The sequence below is a fragment of the Camelus dromedarius genome, chromosome 9 (genome assembly GCF_036321535.1).
Source record: "Camelus dromedarius isolate mCamDro1 chromosome 9, mCamDro1.pat, whole genome shotgun sequence".
NCBI classification, from domain to species: Eukaryota; Metazoa; Chordata; class Mammalia; order Artiodactyla; family Camelidae; genus Camelus; species Camelus dromedarius.
In genome coordinates this window covers 34,512,953-34,527,994 of record NC_087444.1, presented here as the reverse complement: position 1 = coordinate 34,527,994, position 15,042 = coordinate 34,512,953, and the positions used below count along the sequence as shown (strand labels likewise).

Below are 15,042 nucleotides of genomic sequence, written 5' to 3'. Positions count from 1 at the left end.
TAAATGCTAGTTAATCTGTTTACTTGCAATTATAGAGCATGACCATTTTTATTATACAGATGTTGACAAAAATACACTATTAAAGGCTTATGATAAAAACACTTGGCAGTCTAAATTTTGACCTACATATGAAAAGCTTTTGAAAGTGAAGCCAGTAGAGAAATATAAACCATTCGAGGAAGTGACTAACACAGCAGGTGACCCATGAAACATAACCCTTTCATTCATGTGAAATATGTTACTCTATCATTTTATATTCAATCCTCATCTTTCTTTTTTCTTATTTTTTTATTTTCAAATAATTTTAGACTTAGAGAAAATTTATAAAATAGTAGAGAAACTTTCTGTATACCCATCACTCAGCCTCCCCTGATGTTAACATCTTGCAGAACCATAGTACAATTATCAAAACTAAGACATTAACATCAAAGGAATACATTTAACTAAACTTTACATTTTATTTAGATTTCATCGGTTTTTCAATTCATGTCTTCTTTCTGTTCCCGGACCCAGTTCAGCACCACACACTGCATTTGTCATGTCTCTTTAGTCTCCTTCAATCTGTGGCAGTTCCTCAGTGTTTCTTTGACTGCCGTAACTTTGAGAGCTTTGAAGAGTACTAGTTAGTTATTCCATAGAATGCCCCTCAATTTGAGGTTTTCTGATGTTCTTTAATAATTAGATTGAGGTCATAGAGTTTCGGCAAGAATATCACAGAGGTGATTCACTCTTCTCAGTCCATCCTGTCATGGGGTAGGTGACATTGATATGTCTCATTACTGATGATGTTAACTTGGGTTACTTGGTTAAGATGGTAACTTCTGCCTTTCTTCATTGCAAAGTTACTGTTTTTCCCTTGGTGATATTAAGATAAATATCTTGATGGAGCTGCTTTGAGATTATGCAAATATCCTATTTTTCCTCAAATTTTCACCTAATTTTAGCATCCATCAGTGGATCTTACCTGCAACAACTATTACTGTGGTGTTCTAATGGAGTTTTCTGTTTTCCTTATTTCTTCCATGTTGAATAATTGAAATTCTTCTGAAAATAAAAGTTGTCCTTTCCCCACTATTTTTATTTATTCAGTATTTATTTATATCAGAATGAAGTCATGGATATTTATTTTATCCCATAGATTATAACCCAATACTATTGTTAATTTTACTACTATTAATTTTTTTGGCTCAAATTATTCCAGTTTTCACCATTGGGAAGTCTTTTGGGTTGGCTCCTATGTTCTCCCAACTTACCCTCATCTTATTTTAGGACTTTCTTATTCTCTGGCACCACAAGATGTTCCAGATTTACCTTGGATTTAAGAAGCCCTGATTCCTTTTATTGAATAGTGGTATTTAGACACCAAGATCTAGACTTCCAAGTGTGCTCATTATTAGAAGTGTGTCATTGCTTCTAGGTTACCTCAGGGAATGGAAATATATGTATGTATATTAAGTCATCCATATAACCACATCTACATTTGTTCATGAATTCTTAAGTGACTTGGAGTTGTCATTGTTGTTTTTATTTTTCTAATGACCACAGAAGAAAAGTGAGGAAAGCTTTTTAGGGATACAATTAGTATGTTTGTATAGGTAGAAAAATGGAATAGGAACATTTAAGAGCAGGGATTTAGCACATATCTAGGTTAGGAATGTGAATCTATCATAGGATTTTAGAGAAAAAAAAAAACCTTCATTCTTTAGTGTATGAAACAGAACAAGAGATTTTTTTTTTCAAAATTCTCCAATATTAATGACTTGGGGACTTGGTGGTGATTTACCTTGTATTCCATTGTCAGATATCTGGCAGCTTGGGAATAATGTTAAATTATTTATCTAATAAAAATAGAGTAAGTAATTGGGAGGATATTTTAATAATTGGGTGACAGTTTAATGTTTATATAGTCATCCATCAGTATCTTTGGAGGACTGGTTCCAGGTTTCCTCTCCCAGATAATGAAATCCATTAATGCTGAAGTTACATATAATGACATAGTATTTTCATATAACCCATGCACTTTAAAATATGCTATCAGATACTTTAAATCATTTCTAGATTACTTATAATGTACAAGGTAATGCTATGTATTAATGTACAATGTAAATGCTCTGTAAACAGTTGCTGGCATGTGGCAAATTCAAGTTTTGTTTTTTGGAATTTTCTGAACTATTTTCCCTTGTTTATATTGATCTGAAGTTGATTGAATCTGTGGATGGGGAACCTATGAATTCAGAACACAAGGTTATGGAGGGTTGACTGTATATGCTAAACAAAGCATTTTGCATCTGTATTTTTAAACCATGGTCCATTTTGGTTTAAATATACATGAAGTTTTGAAGAAAATTGATGATTTCTAAAGTTTTATATTTTAAACACCGTGCACCTCATAACATTTACGTAATCTCTAGTTTTCTGATTATTTCTTAGTGTGTAAATAGAAGAGTTAAATTCAGAAACATGCATTTTCCTAACTCCACAGAATAGTTCTGTCTTGAAAAACCAGCAATAAGTGATCTCAGAATTGGTTTTTCTAAGCGTTATTTCAGTTAAGGCACATTTATTTCCATTCTTTATTTCTCCAGCAAAGTTTTTATAAATAATTAAACCTTCCTTTTTTCCTACTTGTTTTTCTTTTTTCCTTTCTTTTCTTCATTGACTATTGTGTCCCTTTTTGATGGTCTGGAAGCAGATTGCTGCTATTAGAATTAATTGCTACATGAGAGGTATAATGGTCACTATTGATTATTGTGCAAGGTAAGCTTGGAGTTTACCAACATTTTATTCCTTACAACTTACGTTTAAATAGTCTTTTCACTATTTCTAGATGTCTCTGGAAAGACTGAAGATATGAAAACCAGAAGTCAAATGGATAAATGGAAATTAAGAAAGGTCTTTTGTGCAGGATTGCTGTGGGAGAAGGAAAGTGACTAGAGAATGGATCAGACCTCCATTTACTATGTTCACAAATCTGGTAGTTTTGATAAGGCTGACATTACTTACAAACCCACACACAGGAAAGCAATGAATTTAGAGCTCAGCAATATACTACATCCAGTTCCTGTTGGTTTGTCTTAAAAACCAATTTGTATGAGGAGTTTTCCAGATTGAATAGTTGATAAGAGTTAAAAAAAATAGCTTAAGGTATTTTTTAATCGATGACTGTTCAGTTCCAAATTCTCAGCTCATCATACTATCGTCTTGGCTAATGGTGATCCTAACAGCCACCATGCAAGTGTCAAGAGTCTGAGTGTTAAGTTCAGGACTAATCTCAAGGTGCTACTCCGTATTTCAACTTCTTCTACACTTTGAAAACCATATTAGTCACTTTGGCAGACCCTGATGCGCCCCGCCTACGTCCTATGGGCACTTACCTCTTGACGCTGAAGGCTCCTTATTGAGAACAGCTGTGACTCTCTGCCAGAGGATATTTTTTTCTGATTTTGTGCTCAACTGGGCCAGCAAGTACGGCAAGCCAAAATTGCCAGAGAGTTGATGGCACTGGAAGCAACCATCAAGCATTGACAAATGAAGGTTTGGTGATACACCCTCCTTCTTCCCTTGGTTAGAGTAACTATGGGGCATGTAATACATCATCTCCCAGAGCCCTCTGTGGGTTTAAGCTCCAATTGCCCAGTAACTCAATAATGCACCCTTGTTACCTCCAGCCCTTCCATGTCTCATGCCTGCAGATTTTTCCCCAGATCACTTCCCAAATAAACTACTTGTATTCTTATCTTTGCCTCAAGGTCTGCTTTTGGGATAACATAAACTATAGCCAGATCAACTTTGAGTGATCTCATGACATGATTTGGTTTCCACTTCCTTTCCTTTGCCATTCCTGTATGTTTACTTTGTTGCTCTGACCTCTTGTCCAACTGATTCCTTCCTGGAGAGCTTAAGGATAAGCAGATAAGCATGTTAGAAGGCAGTGGGGATGCTGAGACCAACGGGTATCATAGAGTCAGGGGAGAGAAGAGGAATCAGGCATTTATTGAGCACCTGCTGCGACCTAGGCATCAGACCGTATTAAGTGCTTTAAAAAGGTTATTTCATCTCATTCTCTTGACAGAAATATATGGCTCTTTTTTAATCACCTGTATAAATAGCTCTGCAGTAATAAGGCAGAGTTGTTGATCTGAACAAGTCTCTCTCACCTCTTATAACAGCCATGCCATGGATCTGAACTTCCTCAGCTTAGTGAAATGCTTGGCTTTTCTAACTCTTGGGTCAACCATGGCTGTTTTTTCCATTGGTCAGTAAGTGACTTAATCATCGTGTGGCCTTTGCTTCATATTTGTCACTGTCAAGTTGGCTTTGTATTTTGGAAAGCTTCCAGCATTCATTACCATAATGAAAAAAGAGAGATGGAGTGGGCGATGGGGCTGATTTCCATTGAGAGAAGTTCATATTCCCAGCACAATCACTGGGAAAGCTACTCAGAGGGGCCATCCTTGCTCTCAGAATTTATCCCTTCAAAACCAAAAGAACCTGCAAAATGTAAGTATTAAAACTTTCGTGGTTATTTGAGTCTGTAGAAATGGAGCTGTCACCTTGTCCAGAAGTAGCCTACAAGACAATGTTGATAGCAGAACTCACTTAGCACTAATTCATTTATAATTTATTTTTCTTTATTTCATCTTGGGAGCCATTTGTAGGTGTTTTATAATCAGTCCTGAGACATGTAAACTCAGAGGTTGCTTCGTTCAGTAGGTGTAAGACAAGCAAAGGAATTGTAAGAAAATCTCATAAATGGAAGACAGACATTTTATTTTGTATGTTGTAGATGAGATCCTCTGAAGAGAAGAACCTTTTGCACTGACTTGCAGGGCTTTCCTTTATAAGACTCTAGGAGCCCAAGTTTGTGCTTATTAGACAAGCCCACTGTGGCCTTTACGAGGAGGAAAGAGCTTGACTTTCATCTTACCCTTTTTAGTGCAGGATATAGGTTTGTCTGTATTCTCACTTGTCATTTTCTTGCCTGCTACAGTGTTGGGAGCTCTCCAGGAAAACTTCATGGTGTAGCTCAAACACAAATGTCTTGAGAAGCCCTAATCCAAAGTGAATCTTCTATAAATAATAAACAGCAAATAGGCTCCACTTACTTATATTAACCTCCAAATAGGTCAGGCACATTGTTTAAAAATGCAAACATCACAATAAAACAGATTCCCTAGATGCAGAATTTGATGTGTATGTGCAGATTTTCTGGACATAGTACAGGAAAAAATAGCCCACACCTATGCTTCACTACTTAAAATATTTATATATTATCTCTGAAAAGTGCTACTTTTGAAATGCTATTTATTATAAGCTGATAGAACTCAAGGGCTCTCTGTCCTCATAGAAGTCCTTCTTTTCTTTCCCGATTGCTGAGTAGTTACTGCTAACTTTACTTTCTGAGACCTGTGGAGTCCTCAAGTGAATTGTAGCTCTTGCCAAATTTTTTGTGATTTCTTACTGAACAACTTGGCATTCATCTACAGTACTCTTTAGTTTTTTCAATGGGTCTAATTTCACATGTTAAGTGTCTTATTGTTTGCCAGCCAAAATGAAATGGCACAGTTCAAAACTTTTTCTACAATTCAAAACATTTTTTTTTCATTGGGAGCTCATTCTGCTTGCCTTTCTACCTTAACCATATGTTAACTTCATTTCTTTCATGCCAGGAATAATTAGACAATGAAGCACTGATGCTCTGGAAATGAAATGGCATATTTTCATTGAAATTCTCACTATGAAAAACCTCATCTAATTCACATTCCCCTTAAAATCAGATGGGTAAAGTGTTCGATTGCAAACTTTAACATATAGACCAAAGCATTTGCCCTTGGACAAAGATATGGCACTGTAATTCAACTGAGGAATGGCAGTAATTACTTTTTCCTTGGGAAGAGTAGTTCTTGCAATTAAAAATATACAGAGATTGGGTGAGACATTTCTGTACTTCTCAATTTTCTTATGGCTCAGACATTACTCATGTCAATCTATAATTTTGTTGTTATGATTTCAAGAATAAGTAAAGCTGCAGGATGTCCTATATATATATATATATATATATATATATATATATATATATATATATATATATATATATATATATATATATATATATGGCGAGAGAGAGAAGTGACCTTTATTATTAGTGTGTTGAAGTCTTCTGATCCTTTAAAACTATTTACAACTTTGAAATCTTCCTTAAATTCATTTCCTTCTCCTCTCAGCTTCCCAGAATTGCCATAATTAAGAGATGAAATAAAACCTCAATTTAGTTGGGGTCTAGCCATACATCTGGCTAGATTTATTTATATGAAAAGGAATTAATGCAACTCCCAGCCTGATCCACCAGGTCCCCTCTACAGCTTCCCATTTGAAGATTGCACTGATCTCTAGCAGTCTCTCAAGAGATGATACTCTAAGTTTTAGGAGAGAGTTGCTACCTCTTCTCCCCAGCCATGTCTTCCATACGCACTGTCACTTCTACCACATTCTATTCATTAGAAGCGAGTCAGTAAGTCCAGTCCACACTTAAAAGAGGAAAATTAAGTTTCACTTCTTGAAGGGAGGGATGTTGAATAATCTGTGGACACATTTTAAAACCAGCAGGATCCTGAAGAAGAATCTCAGGCAAAGGAGTGACATGAATCTCCAGTAGAAAAATGTTGGTCAAAAAATAAGGTACAGAGTGTGCTGATATAAAGAGAGGCTGGGTTATTTGATCTGCATCTCCTTTATCCACTAAACTAGAAACTCTACTGAGATAGGGACCACATTACCATTGATTCCCCAGCACTTCAAATCTCTTGCATGGAAGAAATACTCCTTAAATATTTTTAGAATGATTAAATCGATGAATCACTAACTCAATAAATGAAAAGTTAATAAAGAATGAGTGACTTGATTATATAACTTGAGAGACAGTATGTCAAAATGGTAAAGAAGATACTCTCTGGAATCATAATGCCTGCGTTCAAATACAAGCTTCACCATGTACCAGGTGTGTTTTCTTGGGAAGTCATTTAATCTCTTCAAACTTCAGTGTAGAAGTGGGAATATGAATAGAACCTGTCCTCTAGAGTTATTGTAAGGATTATTTAGTATTGCTTATTAGGTGTAATATTTGGTAACTTAATAAATGTTAGCTATTATTGTAACTATTGTTAGTACTCAAGTTTTCCAGCTGTTGAGTGGTGGAGCCAGGATTTGAATTCATATCTGTCTTATTTGAAAGCTCATAGTCCTAATTTTTGTACTCTCAAGATGGAAGGTAATATTACTCTTTCATGAGTAGTAATATTTAAACTCATTGGGCCTCTTCAGCCAATATTTTGATAGAAATTTTATAATACTTGGCTTTTAGCACAGTCTTGGGCTTTTTTATTCAGTTGTGGAAGAAGATGATGGAACTTCTTGAGGTTTACTGATATAACAGATTTTTCTAGGCTAGTTCCTAGAAAATAGAAGGGAATACCACCTGGACCATTTCTAGAGAATACTCGTTTTGACTGACTAGGCTGCATAGCAAGAACAGCAGTAGCAGCAAGAACCCACTCCAGTTTGTGTTTGCTGAGAGACCCCACATAACCTGTGTCGATGAACATGTGAGAAATCTAATTACTTATGAACCGCAGTTTCTTCTGTGCTTTTCTTTCTACAATGTTTAGTCTGATATGGGGGAAAAATAGGTCTGTGTGTTAGTAATGTATTGATGAGTAATAAACCACCCCCTATCATAGAGGCTTAAAACAACAATGATTGAATTTTCTCACCAATCTTTAAGTTAGTGATTTGGGCTAGAGTCTGCTGGGCAGTGCTGCTGGTCTCACCTGGGGCTCAGTGGCTGGAGTGGGAGCAGATGGTCTAGGAAAGCCTCACTTCCATGTGTGGTGTGGTAGTAGCTTTCAGCTGGACCACAAGTCTCTAGCATCTAGGAGGGGGTTATTCACATTGTGGCAGCTGAAATAGGAAAAGGCCCCATGAACACACACTTTTCAAGACTCTGCTTGTATCATATTTGCAAATATCCCATTAGCCAAGAAAATCACATGACCAAGCTCAGATTCAAGGGGTGGAGGAATAAAAACTGCTTCTTGATGGGAAAAATTGAATTGGAAGAAATGCGGCATTATTAAGATAATGTCTCCTAACTTTGCACCTCTAGGTTTAATTTATTATATCTTGGAACAGTGTCAATTGTTTGGCACATATTTCTTAGATCATTTTAAATGGGTTGATTTGTGTTAAACTGGATTTGGGGTTTTAAATTGAAAAAAAGATTCATTGCTTAAAGACAAAACTACAAATATTGTAGAAATTTTGGTGCCTAAGAGAAGAGTGATCTTTAATATTAACAGTTACTAACTCTTAAGAGGATGCTAATGATGGTTTTTCCCTTTTTTATTGTACATGAGCTGAAAATACACAATGGGGCCACTTTGTAGCTTAGCTTAGCTCTCAATTCTCAGCATTTAACAACACAATTTATCTAGTAATAAAATCCAGAAGTTTGGAAACTCATTAAAATTAAAAAAAAAATAGAACTTAGAGGAAAAGTCATAGAATGTCTCTTGTAACATCACAGTTTTTTCTCTAAACAGGGGTGCTAAAAATTAAGCTCCTCCCCTCACACCAGGGGTGTGAACAAAGGCTCTATTCTGGTACGGGTGATGAACAGCACGTGGGCCTAGACCAAGACACGCCCTACATTATGTTCCTTTCCTTTGTGCTAAGGCTATAGACTTTGGGACTCTCCTAAAGAAAGAGTTTTGAATCGAGAAATACGTGCTACCAGATTTAATAGTTATTCTAGTGAGTGTCTCACAAGAATAGGAATGTCCACTTTTATGGTTAGTACATTGGGTTAGTATATCAGACATGCCCTGCTTAGGGGGAGACCTCCTCCTAAACAGAGGAAGGTTCTTCCTGGATGTTTGCAGCATGGATGACAGGCTGAGACCTTTGTTCATCAATCACACGGGGCAGCTTTAGAGACCAATCACTTGACTGCATGAAGCATCAGTTTTCTTAACAACTGGAGAGCATGCTAAAATTCCCCAAGCGTTGGTGGGATCTGCCCATTGCTGTAGGTCAAAGTTTTCCAAAATGAGTTATGCATGGCATGGGACTTTTGATATTCCTGGAAAAGAAAAAGGACTCATAGTTAGAATGGCCTGAATATATCCTTATCCTCTTGGACGTTCACATAAGCATATTAAGAGTTCAGAGAAGTTCGACATAAAGACAACTGTTTAATCTTGTTTAAGCTATCTTTCCTACACACATGTGAACACTAATTTCTTTCTCTTTACTTGTAATAACATCCCAGACTTCAAAGAATATTGCTCTAGATAATCTAAGATTGATCCTCACTTTTAGACTCTTAGAGAATGACATACCTCTCATGGTGTTGGCTCTTTGTAGAAGAGCATTTGAGGTGCTGTGATTTGCCATTGTGCCCTCAGCCTACATAAGTGTTGTTTCAGAGAAGAAGTCCAGGGAACTTGCCATTATAGTCATTGGGGGTACCATGTTAAGTATGTAATATTTATTATTAAATAATACACCTCTTACCACAGATTTCTACTTTATATTATGGACCAATGCATGAATTTCCTCTGGTTACTGTAACAGACTACCATAAGATTGGTAGATTAAAATAATTCACATTTCTGACCTTACAGTTCTGGAGGTTAGAATAAGTCTGAGATGGTTCTCACTGGGCGAAAATCAAGGTGTTGGCAGAGCTTTGTTCCTCCTGGAGCTCTAAGGGAGAATTCATCTTCTTACCTTTTCTAGCTCCTAGATGCTGCCCACATTCCTTGGCTCATGGCCCCCATCCATCTTGAAAGCCAGCAGCAGCCACTCCAGTCTTTGTCATGATTCTAACTCTGGTTCTTGATCACCTACCTTCCTCTTCCACATTTAAAGGACCCCTTGTGATTACATGGGGCTTACCTAGATTATCCAAAATAATTTCCTTATTTGAAGGTCAGCTGATTAGCAACCTTAATTTCATCTGCAGCCCTAGACTCCCCTTTACATGTAACCTAATATATTCATAGGGTCTGGGAAGAAGGATATGGACATCTTTGAAGAACAAGTATTCTACCTACGCCACACAGCATGCTTTGCTTTGGGTTCTAGGATATGAGAGCTACTTAGTACCTATATTAGCCTTCATCTTATTTTCCTGTGCTTATTTTGCTTCAGTTCTTATGTCCTCATTCTTTTCTAAAATTCATGTCATCACTCATGCCTGCACATACATAAGCCTTGTTGAAATGTAACAGAAATAATCGCTACTAACAATGAACCTCAAGGTGGAAGTACAGCCCATGAGCCAAATCCCTTCTGCCTCCTGTTTTTGTAAATAAAGTTCTGTTGGAACACAGCTGTTGCTTTCCTGATACAAGAGCAGAGTTGAGTCGCTCTGGCTCAGATCATATGGCCCACAAGGAAGAAAATATTTACTATCTGGCCCTTTCTAGAAAATGTTTACCAGCCTCTGCTTTAGACACTCTGAAGCTGAATGGCGTACTGCCCTCTCTTTGCTGCAAAGGGAGATGTTGGATCACTTAAAATCCCTGAAACGTGTTGTATAGCTAGCTTTATACTCATTTTTAGGTTTTGGCATTGGTAGAGGTTTGTAAAATGACCCGGGGAATTCGTGACAATATGAATATAATCTCAATCATTTAAGAAAATAAAATGACATGTTTACTTTATTAAATCAGATTGTATTTACATATTTTCAAAACATTATACAGTGGCTTAATATATGTATGAATGGTTATACAAACTGTGATTACATTTTGTTCATCGGTAATTTCCACCTTGGTCGCAGACATCGGCACACCTTTATATGCACTGTTGTCCCCTCTGCTCAACCTCCAGAAATCTGAAAAGGAAGTGGCATAGGCTTTGAGCTGTTGTTAACATTTGTCAAGTCTAGTGGTAATTGTACATTCACCCATAATGTACCTCATTGATGGTTTCAAAATGGAACAACATTTTAATAAATACCATTTGTGTAGTTGACATGATTACAATAAAAGATAACCGTGAGAGTAAAAATGTTGAAAATCTCTACAGTATAGTCTGGTTCCAAAAATCTGCAATTGTTATTTATCTTTCTTTTAAATCATTGTCTAATATATGAATTACATACTGTATAGATGATGAATTTCTTTATGACCATTCCATATGAAATAGTTTTGGATTTTCTCCTAAAGGATATCTGCATTTTGAGCAATCTTTCTTTAAAGCAACATTCCTGGATTCCTTATGAGTAAAACACTTAAATTTGAATGCAATTTATACATGGGAGGAAGCACTGGATATGAAGCCTGGAGAACAGGATCAGATACATGTCACAGGACACCTCCTATCTGAGAATGCACACATTTGATAATACTAAATAAGCTTAGCACTTAGCAAGGTATTTTCTTTTTTATTGTTAAAGTATTACTGATATACAAAAACTGTACACATTTAATATGTGCATCGTGATGAGTATGGACATACACATACTCCCACTATTCCACTGCCACAACCAAGGTACTAAACATATTGATTACCTCCAATAATATCCTTGTGTTCTTTGGTAATTTTATTGTTTGTTTTTTTGGTAAGAACATTTAACATGAAATCTATCCTCTTAACATATTTTAAAACATACAATACCAGGACTGTACTGGTAACTATAGGTACTATGTTGTACAGCAGATATCCAAAATTTATTCATTTTGTATATTGGAAACTCTATGCCCGGGAAATATACTTCCCCATTTTGTCCTCTCCCCAGCCCTTGGCAACTACCATTCTGTTCTCTGCTCTATGAGTTTGACTATGTTATATACTGTGTAGAAAAGAAATCATGCAGTGTTTGTCCTTGTGTAGGTGGCTTCCCCCACTTAGCATAATGTCCCCCAAGTTCATGCGCATTGTCACAAATGGCAGGATTTACTTCCTTTTTTTTTTTTTTAAGCTGAATAATATTCCATAAAGTGTGCTTATCTTTACAGTGGTTTGGGAACAATAACCAGAGCTCAGGGCTTGACTTGCTCCAGACTCCTGCCTATTCTGAATTAAATTTCATTCTCTCCCTCTTGGCTCTCTCTCTTCGCATTTATGGTTAGCTCCACCCTTCCTAATCATAATCTCCCCACGTTTTCCATAACTGTCATTTTAATAAAACAATCCTTGTAAGGTTCACATTTTACTTTTAAAATATACTTTAGTCATGTTTCACTCATTTGGTGAGACTCTTGAACCTTGATTTTGAACAGTGATTCTTAAATTTATTTTGTAGAGTAACCAGTAATTGGATCAATTACTATTGCTCTTCTGAAACAATTGTCTGCAATTAAAATGCTTCCCTCCTCCCATGCCCTCCTAATTTACATACCCATTTTAGTCTGGGAATAATGGCAATATGTTTATAGAACCATTGTTTACCATGTTTGACCATCTCAACTTTCACTTCTCTACTAAACACAAATAGTGAACAGTAGGTTACTGTCTCCCGTAAGACCAGAAATCCACGAAAAGACAGTCTGCTTCCAGTCTAACACTGGGCAGAATAACCAAAACCTTTGTAGTGACTTCCTGCTTCTGCAATTCTTGCTGGATTTCTGGACTTTTTATTCTTCCTGGGCACTCACTCTTTGCATACAATATCTTTTACTTGGACTCCGTGTCATCCTGTTTACATGATGTTGGGGACAATATATGAATCATGCTAATTTCTATACAATAGCTAAGGTACTTATCCCTACACAGAATCACAAATGAGGTAGGGGTTCCCTTAAATTCAGATCTTTTGCAGAACAAGAAGCAGTTTTAAATTGGTTATTTTTACATTACACCTTTGTGTTATGGTTATGCAGGTTTACGTAATATACTCTGCCATGGAGTTCCATCCTCAACTTAGAACTCGTCTCTAATTATTTTTGGAGAAGAAATTTGCTGTCACTTTGCACTTTTCTCAGATGGAGACCTATAAGAAAAACACAAATTCATTTGTCTTTTTCTAAGTAAGTGCTTAAACTATTAATAAATTAAAATGTGTCCATCATTAGTAATTTATTATTTCTGAAATGAATTTCTATTACCATCTTCTACCTCTGTTTTGGAAGGGAAGGACAATGAATAATACTTCATAGGCTTTCTTTTCAGTTGGACACAATACTTGCATTTTGAGATGTGATGAAGCAGTCCATGTTCTTTCTGGCCATGGCCTCCGTGACTTGCAGATTTTTATCAACTTCCCACTTAGAATACCTCATTTTTATCCAATGGCACATATTTCAAGTCTCAATTCTCCTTGATCATTTTGATTGCTATTTTCTAGATCTTTTCCTTAAACCAAACTTTTTTTCTTTCGTACTTACAGACCTTGGATTCCTTGAATTCTTCTGTGAACAAAAGAAGAATAAATTGAAAAAGAACCCTCACCTTGGTATGTACACACATCCCAAATGGGATGCCCTAGAATTACCTTTGGAATCTTTTTTGCAGAGTGCCTTGTTTTACTCAAACTAGTTGAAGTCTGATTTCAGCAGGGAGTGTGTTCTCTTGTCTGATTTCTTACACATGATTTGGAATATGTGTGACATTAAAATGAGTAACTTAAATGTTATGGCTTTACTTTCCAAGCTCCTGTACATTTTTTCTGATTTTTCCAATGTGCATTTGACATTTGTCACTAGTGCTTTGATGCCCTCTGTACAGTATGATGTACTCGGGAACTATTTAACTTTTGGTCCTGAAAAAATGAATTCAGTTGCTAAAGATTCTGTTAGTATGTAAGTAGGGACAGTTGGCAATTTCTAAGGCAAGTATTATCATTTTAAGTCCTAAGCTTTGGTAATTTCAGTGGTTAGTTATGGCTGGTCTTGGTGAGTGTCATATAGATGGTTCATGGCTACATTCCTTGTTGAGACTGTGCGTTAACTGTGGACTCCTCCCTCTTTGTTCTGGAAATGAATGAAGCACAGTAATAGGAAAATCCATAAAGAAGTAAAATAGGATGTTGTTTGAAATTCATTGAATATTTCTTGGAATTCATTTCCATGGCTGTAGCTAGACTTGAGGATACGGCAAATGTACTCACCAGAAAAACTGGACTGGATTCTTCTACGTAGGGAAAAGAAGTGGAGAGAAAGAGCTTCAGTGTCAAGGGACACTGGAAGCAGAAACGAGTTGAAGTTTGCCATTCCTATGCCTCTTTCCTATCCCACAATGCTTCTGACCTTGAGAGTGTTTCATTGTCCAGCAAAACATCTCTCTCTTTGACCTGAAGTATATAAGGCAAGATTTTGTATGGCTTTGGAAATATACTCCTCCAAACTGTGATTTGAAAATAACTGTTAAGAAAGAGCAAGGACTTGGGTGACTACATCAGACATTGATTTGATGAAGTGTTGAGTAAACCAGATGGTTGGTATCAAATGCCTTGATAAAATATTTTAGAAATCAGAGCTGGTTCCCATGAAAAAAATCCACCCCTCTGGAGGGATTTGCTTATGACCTTCACCATTTTGTTTTCTTTTATTTCAGGTAGGTTTTTTTTTTAACCTTTTTTTATTGAGTTATAGTCATTTTACAATGTTGTGTCTTAAAAATTAAGTAGATATATGAGCATAAGCTGAACTTGGACTGTAGACTTTAAGAAGTCAATGTGCTTGACCCTGGAAATTTAATCCCTGTCTGGTCATCTGGTGCCCTCAGCCTGGGTATCAGAGCAACATCTGGTTAAATGAAATACTGACATTTGTGCACATTGGAGCCCAAAACACTTGAATTTTCCAACAATGAGAACATTGGGTGTTTCTCTTTATGTGTGCTAATGTTATGGACTGATTTTGCAGAATCACTGCAGCAAGTTGTAAATGATGTATGAAATGAAAAATTCCTGTCCAGTGCACAGAGAGAATATATACAGTTCTGCGCAATCACTGCAGTGCTGGGCTATTTGTTTTAATATTTCCTTCAGACATATAGTCATTTTTTTGGTGAGTCATATCCAGATGCTTATCATTG

At 36.4% G+C, this 15,042-nt stretch overlaps 1 long non-coding RNA gene across 1 annotated transcript in view; it reads left to right on the top strand.

Annotated features, from left to right (window-relative positions):
* LOC135322027 (uncharacterized) overlaps positions 1–15,042 on the top strand; it is an 843,225-nt gene that overhangs the window by 476,698 nt on the left and 351,485 nt on the right. Inside the window, exon 3 of the long non-coding RNA XR_010382274.1 lies at positions 13,394–13,459. This is a non-coding gene — a long non-coding RNA (uncharacterized LOC135322027). The remainder of the gene's footprint in view (positions 1–13,393; positions 13,460–15,042) is intronic.